Source organism: Vitis riparia, chromosome 18 (assembly GCF_004353265.1).
Source record: "Vitis riparia cultivar Riparia Gloire de Montpellier isolate 1030 chromosome 18, EGFV_Vit.rip_1.0, whole genome shotgun sequence".
Lineage (NCBI taxonomy): Eukaryota > Viridiplantae > Streptophyta > Magnoliopsida > Vitales > Vitaceae > Vitis > Vitis riparia.
In genome coordinates this window covers 26,522,956-26,534,258 of record NC_048448.1, presented here as the reverse complement: position 1 = coordinate 26,534,258, position 11,303 = coordinate 26,522,956, and the positions used below count along the sequence as shown (strand labels likewise).

Genomic DNA, 11,303 nt, shown 5'->3' with positions numbered 1-11,303 from the left:
AACTTTTCGAAGAAAATCAATCCCACATATAGAAATTACAATTAACTTTGAAATTAAAATTAATTTCTAAACAAGGATAAATTTAAAGTAAAAGAAATTTTTTGTATGGAAAAGAATCTTAAATACCATAAAAAGATAATTTTTATGTTTATGAAAATAATTAAAAAATTAAACCTAATTGTTTAAGAAACTTGTTAGAGATGAATGAGAACATAAAATTTCACCATTAAGAATAATTAAAACATATACATTTTCATAATCAACTCATACAATCTCCTTAAGTAATTGTTTATATATAAGCATTACTATGTTGAATAGTTTATGGGGATTACAACCACAAAAAGAATGTAATGTCATAATTGATGAACTTTTCACTTACTTAGTATCACATGTCTCTAACCCGCAAGAAAACAAATAAAAAATAATCAAATTACTATTACAAAAAATGTCATATATAATTTTTATTCATAGTTATATAAAATTAAAATATTTGAAGTGAAAGATTAATTTTAATGTATCATAATATTTATTTATTTATTTTTTTAAAAAAGAAAGTGTAATTAAGATTTATTTCTATTGATTCATATATTTAAAAAGGTTAAAAATTAAAAATTATCAAATCTAAAAAGTGATTAAAATTATTATTATTTTTAAAATAACAAATATAAAATTTTTCATCATAAGAAAAAAAAAAGTGAAAGCAAACTAATTTAAATACCTTATTGTTCTTTCAATGTAATATTTCAAAGAAAACCTATATACTAGGTACCTTGAACTATGAGGTAAGAGATGCAAGGGAGATAAAAAAATAAAAATAAAAAATGAAACAAATTAAACAACTTTGCTATTGAAAAACTACTTTTAAAAGAAAAGAGATAAAACTATAGAAAAATCTCTTCATAAAATAATTGTATAAAGAAAGTTTTTCTACATTCCGTCTAATATAACTAAAGTTTTGAATGGAAATAATTGAAATTTTTTACAAAATCACTTAATATAATAATTTATTTAAAGAAAGTTTTGTTTACTTGGTTTTAATATGCTAAATTTCTCAAGAGGACAAAAAAACTATTTGGTAAGATATTATAATAAAAGAAAGTTTTTTCAAATTTTCATTTTCTTAATATTTGACTTAGCCAGAGTACCTCCCCACATGTCATAGCAAAAGTAATTTCTTCTTATATATAAAGTGCATAATAAATATACTAAAACATAATATGAATGAAATATAATCTTTTGCTTAATCCTTCGTATAGATTATCATTGATTTAAATATAAATTAATCTTTTAACTCATTATAAATAAGATATATATTCTTACTTTAATTTTAGTCACAATAAATCTTAAAAGGAAATTTGAGAGAATAAAAAAAATCAAATTAAATTTTAGAAATACACATTAAGTGTAGAACTAGTGATGGTGTGACCCACAAATTATGATATGATATATAATTCTTAAGATACAATTCCCATATATTTTCACTTACGTTTTAGGGATGATGTGATCCTTAGGTTAAGGTTATGGTATGATATGTAATTCTTAACCAAAAAAATCTTATATATATTGCACAAACAAGATGTTTATTTCTTTCTTTCTTATAAAACAATAATTAGATTTGAATCAACCATCTACATTAAAGCTTTTAAAATAATATAATTTGCAAAATAAGAAGATCTTCAAGGTGAAAGAAATGATACAAATGGTATGATCCCATATAACCTCTTCTTGCTTTTGTGTAAACAATGCATAAATGTTAATTAAATATCAAAATTAAAAACTTCAATGACATAGATTTTTCAAAATAATAAGATCTTATTATTATTGTTATTGTAAGTAGTTTGCATAAGAAACATTACACCCTTATGTCCATAACATTAAAAATATGATAGTTATGATTCATAAATTTGGTTGGCACCATGAAGATATATTATTCATATTATTGAAAGATAAAGCATGACATCAACATTAACAAAGATAAAATAAAGCTTTAAGTACCTTCTTAAAAATGTCTCTTATTACGAGGAGAGATGATATATTTCCCAAATTTTGCATCATTTGAGGGATATTATTCATATTATTATTAATATTAAGAGATTATTTATAGTATTTAATGACAAAGCATGTCATCAACAATAACAATGACAAACATGACCATTAGATAATTTCTTGCAAAAGCCTCCCTTAGTACAATCAGAGATGCAAAATGTCCAACATTTTCCACCACCCTCTGGATCATCATCTTGGCCAGGAACACAACCTCCGAGTTTGGGGTGATTGTTGCAACATTTTCCTTGGCTAACCACTTCCTTGGTAACTGAAACCAAATAGCAAACCACGAGAATGTGTTAAAGCGTGTTTTAAAATATCAATTTACTTAATCTATTATGTCTATGTGCTATAGATTTATTGTTAAGACCAAGTACATTTTTATATTTCTTATGATATTTTTCAAAAAAAGCTTTTGAAAATAGTAAAAATAACATATATAGTATCTTAAAATTATATATCTCAATTAATTCCTAGATATGAAAATGTACAAAATGATTTACAAAAAGTAGCCAGCAATCATATTTGATAAATGAGTTATCCTAATGTTCAAATTGATTTGTTAAAACATATTTGATTACATTAAATAGTAATATGGTTGCATAATTTTCAAGCAATAAAAATATGAAAAACCTAAAATTATAGCTAAAGAACCGTGAATATATATAATACATAGAACTTAAATTATAAATCTAAATAGTATAGATAGAACAGACCAAAGCACAACATGAGGACCATTATGAGGGCAAATGACCCACATCTCTTCAACTTGGCCATTTTTTCACAGCAAGAGAGTAGGAGATTTTTTTTTTCTCGTTTTTTTCCCAAACTTAACAAGTATAAAAATTCAAGAAAATGGCTCCTATAAATAGACCATGGAGCTACTATTTCACAAAATATTTCTTATTATAATAAATTTATAATGACAAGGATAACATTCTTATAAGAAAAGAATATAAGATAGAAAAAAAATTAATTTTTAGATGAAAATCAATGCCACATATAGAAATTACAATTAACTTGGAAATTAAAATTAATTTCTAAACAAAGACAAATTTTAAGTAACAAAATTTTCATATGGAAAAAAATCTTAAATATTGGATAGAAAAAAAGAATTTAGAAGAAAATCAATCCCACAAATAGAAATTATAGTTAACTTTGAAACTAAAATTAATTTCTAAACAAGGATAAATTTGAAATAAAAGAATTTTTTTTGTATAGAAAAAAAATCTTAAATACCATAAAAGGATAATTTTTATGTTTATGAAAATAATTAAGGGATAATTGTCTTTTGGACCCAATTGAGCTCAAAAATTAAGATTTGGTCCATAAAAGTTGCATAATTGATGGGAAAGATATAAAATATGAAAAAATCAATATACCCTTCAAAACTATTTTCTACCATAATGTTTGAGAAAATTTTTTATCTTAATTTTATTTAATAATTATTCTGAAAATTTATTATTTTTAGAAAACTATTTTTTTTTAAAAATATATTATAAAAATTTATCATTTTAAAAAATAAATGTGACATTGTGGACCCCGCATTTCGGCTCATGCGTTTTCCACTCAATGGCGAGCTCGATTTTAATTTGAAAAATGATTTTTATCGATTAGGAGAATGACTTGGAGTCGCCACTTATTTTTGTTTTATTTTTAAAAAAGATAAACAAAATAAGAAAGAAAACCTTAAGTGCGACTCCTTATTTTGGAAAAGGTGATCTACGAAAAACCGGATCGAGCGCGGGGTCAGGTTACTAATCAGGAAGGTACGGTAAAAGACCATAGCACCCTTCTAAGTCCCTAAAGTCGGGTCTCTATTAATAAAATGAAACTGACGTGGTAATTGACGAGTAAATAAATGAATATCCTGAATGATCATGCACACATAAGAGTCGAGACATGCATAGACAACAATTAGAGGGAAAATGGGTACATACCTGGGCAACGAGTCGCCATGCGCTATCAATAGAGAGGGTTAGTGCACAATTGAGGAACAAAAGCATGCATGTCAGAGAACAGGATAAATCAATCTTGTATGATAATCAAGTCAATCAATCAATCGATTAGTCACATATGTGGGGCCCCCACCAAGGCCCGTTTATTTTTACATGAATTAATTTCATAAATTCTATTATTCGGAATTACGGAAGTTAACCCTTATTTATTTCAAAACATTTTTCAGAAAAACATGGATGTTGTGAAAATTGCATGCCGAAAAGAAAAAAATGGTAGCAAAGTTTATTAAAGAGTAGATGCTTGAAACCTAAGAAAGATGTTAAGGATGAAAAGCGAAAGACTTAAAAAAAATAAAAAAATAAAAAATAAATAGAAATGAATAAATAAAATAAAATAAAATGATAATAATAATAATAATAACTAAATAGGCAATAAATAAATAAATAAATAAATGAAATATAGAAAGTTTTCTTGAAGAACGGGACTTTGGAAAAAATTATTTGAAGAAATGGGAATATGGAAATTATTTTTAAAGTAAGAATAATAATAATAAATAAACAAACGAATGGATAACTAGATAAATAAATAGAAGTAGGAAAACCACGTGGCCAAAGGTTGCATGCCAAAGGTGGCCAAGCAACCAGAAACATGTGAGGGTGGGTCCAGATGCAAAAGCCTTTATTATGGCTTGGAGATGAGTGAGTTGGGGCAAGCCCAAGTCAATTACAAGCCTGCTTCAGCCCACTACTGCGTCCAGCTCTTATTGGGCCAGATCCGGCGTTTCAGGATGGCAAATGGACCTTGCAATGGCCCACTCTACGTCAGCATTATACTTCACCGAGATCAACATGCTGAGTACGTCTACATGACGTTCGGAACCAACAGAACTGCTGGTCTCGGGCTCCTCCACGATGGTGCCCGGGACAACGTCAAACCGAGCATGGAGCTTCTTCATCTTGGAAGCTACACCCTGCAGATCCCAACATCCCAGCACCGACACAAAGTCGCCGATGCTGAAGAATCCAGCCAGGACCACCAGCTCCACCGCCATCTCTTTGAACTCGTCAACCCTTCTTCTTCAGCTTTTCAAGGAATGGAGAATTCTCAACAGCCCTCTTGCTCTCTCCTGTGATATAATAGATATCATTCTGCCTTTCCTTCATCCTTTGTTCTAGGAGTCCTCATGAATTCCAAGCTTTAGGTTCTTTGAGAATGCCTCACAGAATTTATTGTAATCATCCCTGTTCTCAGCAATTTCAAAGAAGAGTTCAAGGCATTTCTTAACCAAATTTTTGCGGATAACCTTGAGGATCTTGTTCTGCTGGAGCATATCTTTAGAGATGTTGAGGGGGGGATCCTCAGAATCCACAATACCCTCACAAATCCCAGGTACTCGGGGATCAACTCCTCACAGTTGTCCATGATGAAAACACGACGAACATAGAGCTTGATATTGTTGGTTTTTTTCCTTGTGTCAAATAGGTCAAAGGGTGCCCGCTTGGGAACAAATAGGATGGCCTTGAACTCAAGCTGCCTCTCAACAGAAAAGTGCTTCACAGCCAGATGCTCCTCCCAGTCATTGGTGAGACTCTTGTAAAATGCGGCATACTCTTCTTTAGTAATCTCCTCAGGTTTCCTCATCCAGATGGGCTTTTGCTTGTTGACTAAGGACCACTCATGTGACACTTCCTTGATCTTCTTCTTTTTCTTCTCTTCTTTTTCTTTCTCCACATCAACTTCCTGTACCTTACCCTCCTCATCCTTCTTGTCTTCTTCATCTTCATCATCAGAAATCTCCTTCTCAGTGGTCTTCTCAATCCAAAGAGAAATAGGGTAGCTGATAAATTCAGAATGCTTCTTAATGAGATCCTTGAGTCGGCGCTCCTCAAGGTATTCCAACTGGTCTTCTTTAAGATAGAGGGTGATCTTAGTACCCCTACCAAGGCTCTCACTAGAGGTATCCCCCAGTGACAGTGAAGGAGCCACCAGCCTATGACTCCTAGACATACTGTTCATCATCATTGTGCTCGGTAGTAACAATCACCTTCTCAGCCACCAAGTAAGCCGAGTAGAATTAACACCAAACTGTCCAATCATGCTCACATCAGCACCAGCAGCTAAAGCTTCCATGAACTCCTTGGTTCCAGACCTTGCAATGGTACCAAGATTGTTCACCAGGTCAGCCTTGGTCATTCCAATTCCACTGTCAATGATAGTGAGACTGTTGTTGGCCTTGTCTGGGATTATATGGATGAAAAGCTCAGGTTGTGCATCGAGCTTCCTCTTGTCAGTCAAGCTCTCAAATCTTATCCTGTCCAGAGCATCAGAGGAATTGCTGATGAGCTCACAAAGGAAAATCTCCTTGTTGCTGTAGAAAGTGTCGATGATGAGACTGAGCAGCTGGTTGATCTCTGCCTGGAATGCAAACGTATCCGTCTCCGCCATTTCCAAACACAGAGGAGGCTCATAAGGCTTTGGAGAGTTTTAGGGTTTCGATGTAGTGGGTATGTGGAGTGGTGAGCATGAACGTGGGTATGATAGTGGGGTGAAGTGAGTATACGAGCAATGGACATGTATGAGGGATGGGTACGGGTAGCGTGAAGGGTACGCGTGCATGGCTCCATGCATGAAGGTGAGTGACCTTGGGGATTTCTATGGGGATGAGCATGACACGGGTGTGGTGGGCAACCAGGCATGCAAGGCTCCATGCACGTGAGTAAGAAATGAGTGTGGTGGTTAGAGAGAGGAAAGGACATTGGCAATGGGCATGATGATGGGTTTTGACAGGTATGAAGTAATGAAGGTAGGGTGGTGAGGAATAGAAATGGATTGCGGCGAGGACGGCTATGTGCATGGGGCCTCGTTTGCATGGGAATTCAAGATAGTGAGGGAAGTGGGTATTTGATGTGGTGAAGAAAGAGAATGGTGGTAAAAAAAAAAAAGGGGAAGTTGGGAGTGTTGAGGAGTGGTGGCACACATGAGTGACAATGGGCGTGCACATGACGTAGAGTGGTAAGGCATGGTAGATGTGATCACATGTAGGGCTGTAGGCATGAGGGTATGAAGAGAGAGGAGAATAGTGATGGGTTTTGACGAGTTTGCTCTGGGCCTCCGTCCTTGCTCGTGACTGACTCCTCTTGAGAATTCCATGATACTATTTTGCATTGACGAAAATAGATCCATCCTCTGCAATATCAAAGGGCAGTGGGACCCGGGTAGGTGCCATCCCCAGCAGCTGGGGCTAAATGACAGCATGTAGACCATATGCAGCCACTAAACCCCCACGGTAAGGATCACCATGCGGATATGCAACATGAGTCACAGAATGGTCATAGTCAACTTGTGAAGGGTTAAAGACAACGTCTGGGTTCTTGTTTCTGTAGGGAATTAAACCGAATTCCCAACCCGTGAGAAACAAAAAATTAGAGAAAACAAACGCCAAAGAAAAACAATCACACGCACAAGACAATATTTACGTGGTTCGGCAATTTGCCTACATCCACGGAGTTGCAGGGATATCACTATTATCAGGGAAGAATACAGAGTACAACATGGCGACTACAATATTCTCTCTATATATATAACATGGCAACCCCACCACACTAAAAAACCCTAATTACAAAAGGTGGTTCCACAATGGGCTAACAGGCCCAACAGGCCCCAATAAATCTCCCATTAAAAAGCCATGCAATATTATTCGGGTTGGGTCGTCAAACCGGATCAAACAAAACTAGGCTCCACAAAGCCCAACAAATCTCCCACTTGGAGACTAGTCCAATCACCAACATCAAACCGCTATCCTCCAAGAAACAATCCCTTATCCCTACAACTCATCCTCCTGTCCTCAAACTAGAAGACCAATTGAAGCTGCGCACAGCTTCAACTTCTCAATAGTGACACCCTTAGTCAACATGTCTGCAGGGTTCTTAGATCCACAAATCTTCTCAAGTATTACCAGTTTATCCTCAACAAGATAACGGATAAAGTGGTATTTTGTTTGTATATGTTTCGACTTTGAATGAAAAGCCGAATTTTTGGCAAGAAAAATTGCACTCTGACTGTCATTGTGTAGAATGCCCATCTCCTGCTTCTTACCCAATTCATCTAAGAAACCATGTAGCCAAATCATCTCCTTTCCAGCTTCAGTTGCTGCAACATACTCAGCTTCTGTAGTAGACAAAGTAACAATCTTCTGTAGATTTGAAGTCCATGATATAGCTGTACCACCTAGAGTAAAAACAAACCCAGTAGTACTCTTTCTACTATCAATATCACCAGCAAAATCAGCATCTACATAACCCTGCAGTTTCAAACTAGCACATGTGAAGCAAAGACATGTATCTAATGAACCCTTCAGATATCTTAAAATCCACTTGACTGCCTCCCAATGCTGCTTTCCAGGCCTACTCATGAATCTGCTCACAACTCCCACTGCATGTGCAATGTCTGACCTTGTACACACCATAGCATACATCAAGCTACCAATAGCTTAGGCATAGGGCACCTTGCTCATATGGTCCCTTTCTTCTTCTGTCTTCGGTGACTGTTCTTTGCTTAGTTTGAAATGACTACCCAAGGGTGTGCTCACTGGTTTAGCTTCATTCATGTTGAACCTGCTGAGAACTTTCTTCACATACTCTGACTGTGAAAGTTTCAATGTACCATTAGCCTTGTCTCTAATGATTCTCATACCAAGGATTTGCTTTGCAGCTCCCAAATCCTTCATTGCAAACTGTTTGGACAATTGCTTTTTCAGATTATTAATCTTCTCAATGTCAGACCCTGCAATAAGCATATCATCCACATACAACAGTAATATGATGTAAGAATTTTCAAAGGACTTAACATAGCAACAGTGATCAGCTTCACATCTCTTGAACCCAATTCTATGCATAAAACTGTCAAACTTCTTGTACCACTGTTTAGGAGCTTGTTTAAGGCCATACAAGCTTTTTCTTAGTTTGCAGACTAGATTCTCTTGTCCCTGAACAATGAACCCTTTTGGCTGAATCATGTAAAGGTCTTCCTCCAAGTCACCATGAAGGAATGCTGTCTTCACATCTAACTGCTCAAGATGTAAGTTTTCTGTAGCCACCATTCCTAGTACAAGTCTGATTGTTGACATTTTCACAACTGGAGAAAATATCTCTGTGTAATCAATGCCCTCCTTCTGCTGGAACCCTTTAACAACTAATCTGGCCTTGTAACGTTTACTACCATCATGCTCATTCTTTATTCTGTATACCCACTTGTTGTGCAAAGCCTTCTTTCCTACTGGCAATTCAGTCAATTCCCATGTCTGATTCCCTAACAAGGAATCCATCTCATCCTTCATGGCTAACTCCCACTTGCTTGAATTCTCATCTTGCAAGGCTTCATCATAACACTCTGGCTCACCGCCATCAGTCAACAGGAGATAATTTAAAACAGGTGAATAACGCTGCGGAGGTCTAATGTTCCTGGAAGATCTGCGAACTTCAACTACAGGTGTACTCAGATCTACCTGTGAATTTACATTCTCCTTATCTTCTTCACCCCCCTTCTGGACAGTACTTTTAGTCAATTCATCTAAGTTGACAAACTTAGATTTCTTTTGATCTATCTTTGTAACATCTGACACTACAGTTGACCTGTCCTTGTACATAACCTGTTCATTAAATATCACATTTCTACTTCTGATGATTTTCCTGTTTTGTTCATCCCAAAACCTATAGCCAAATTTCTCATCACCATAGCCAATGAAAAAACATATTTTTGACTTTGCATCAAGTTTGCTACGAGCATCAGAATCAATATGAACATAAGAAACACAACCAAAAACTTTTAAATGTGAAAACTTCACCTCTTTACCGCTCCAAACCTCCTCAGGAAGTCTGAACTCCATGGGAACTGATGGTCCTCGGTTTATCAGGTAAGCTGCAGTGCTAACAGCATCAGCCCAAAAAGTTTTTGGTAGTCCAGCATGCAACCTCATACTTCTAGCACGCTCATTGAGAGTTCTGTTCATGCGCTCAGCCACACCATTCTGCTGTGGTGTCCCAGGAATGGTCTTCTCCATCCTAATTCCCTGTGTAGCACAATACTCATAGAACCCTCCATCTATGTACTCTCCTCCATTATCTGACCTCAAACATTTTACTTTCAAACCTGTTTCTGTCTCAACCATGGCCTTCCACTTCTTAAAAGTTTCAAATACATCAGATTTATTTTTCAGAAAATAAACCCATACCTTTCTACTTGAGTCATCGATAAAAGTGATGTAGTACCTTGAACCTCCTAGGGATGCAACCGGAGAAGGCCCCCACAAATCAGTGTGTACTAGTTCCAATTTTTCAGCCTTCGGTGTCCTACCAGTTTTCAAGAAGCTTACCTTTTTTTGTTTTCCTAAGATGCAACTTTCACATATGTCAAAATCAATGGATTTCAATTCTGGTAGTTTTCCTTTTGACAACAACATCTTCATCCCTTTCTCACTCATGTGACCAAGTCTACGATGCCATAGGCTTGTATCAGTATTTGCATCAGCAACTGCAATTGTGTCTCTTGGACATGAGGTCATATACAAAGTACCAGTCTTCTTTCCACGAGCCAATACCCTAGCTCCCTTTGTAACCTTCCAAGTACCACCAACAAATAGTATTGCATGTCCTTCATCATCAAGTTGTCCAACAGAAATTAGATTCCTCCTCAGGTCAGGAATATGTCGAACCTTCTCCAGTAACCAAACAGACCCATTGGGCAACGATATCCGGACGTCTCCCAGACCCACAACATCCAAGGCTGAACCATCAGCCAAATACACCTTACCAAAATCACCTGCAACATAATTTTGTATGATTTCTCGGTGTGGAGTGGTATGAAACGAAGCTCCTGAATCCAAAACCCAATCATCAAGTGGACTGTCTACTGCAAGAAGTAATGCATCACGTACCTCTTATGTTACAACATTAGCAGAATCATTTTCATTCTTCTTCTTAGGGCTTTTGCTTGCCTTTTAAAGTGACCTGTTTTCCCACAATTCCAGCATTGTACTTGTTGGCCTGATCTAGATTTGCTTCTGTTCCGATTAGAATTTCTGGAATTTGATCTACCCCGATTTGAATATCTGTCATTACCTTTGCCTCTTGTCTCAAGGTTTAGGGCAGAACCAGATCCTGAGGTTTCACCTGCATCTCTTCGGCGAATCTCCTCAGCCAGAATTAAATCTCGTATATCATTGTACTTGAGTTTTTCCTTTCCCGTAGAATTGCTTACTGCCATCCTCATTGCCTCCCAATTGTTTGGCAAAGAAGCCAAGA

The 11,303-nt window shown here is 35.8% G+C and overlaps 1 pseudogene; it reads right to left on the bottom strand.

Annotated features, from left to right (window-relative positions):
- Nucleotides 1-5,069: 5,069 nt before the first annotated feature.
- Nucleotides 5,070-6,450, bottom strand: LOC117907186 (annotated as a pseudogene).
- Nucleotides 6,451-11,303: the final 4,853 nt, after the last annotated feature.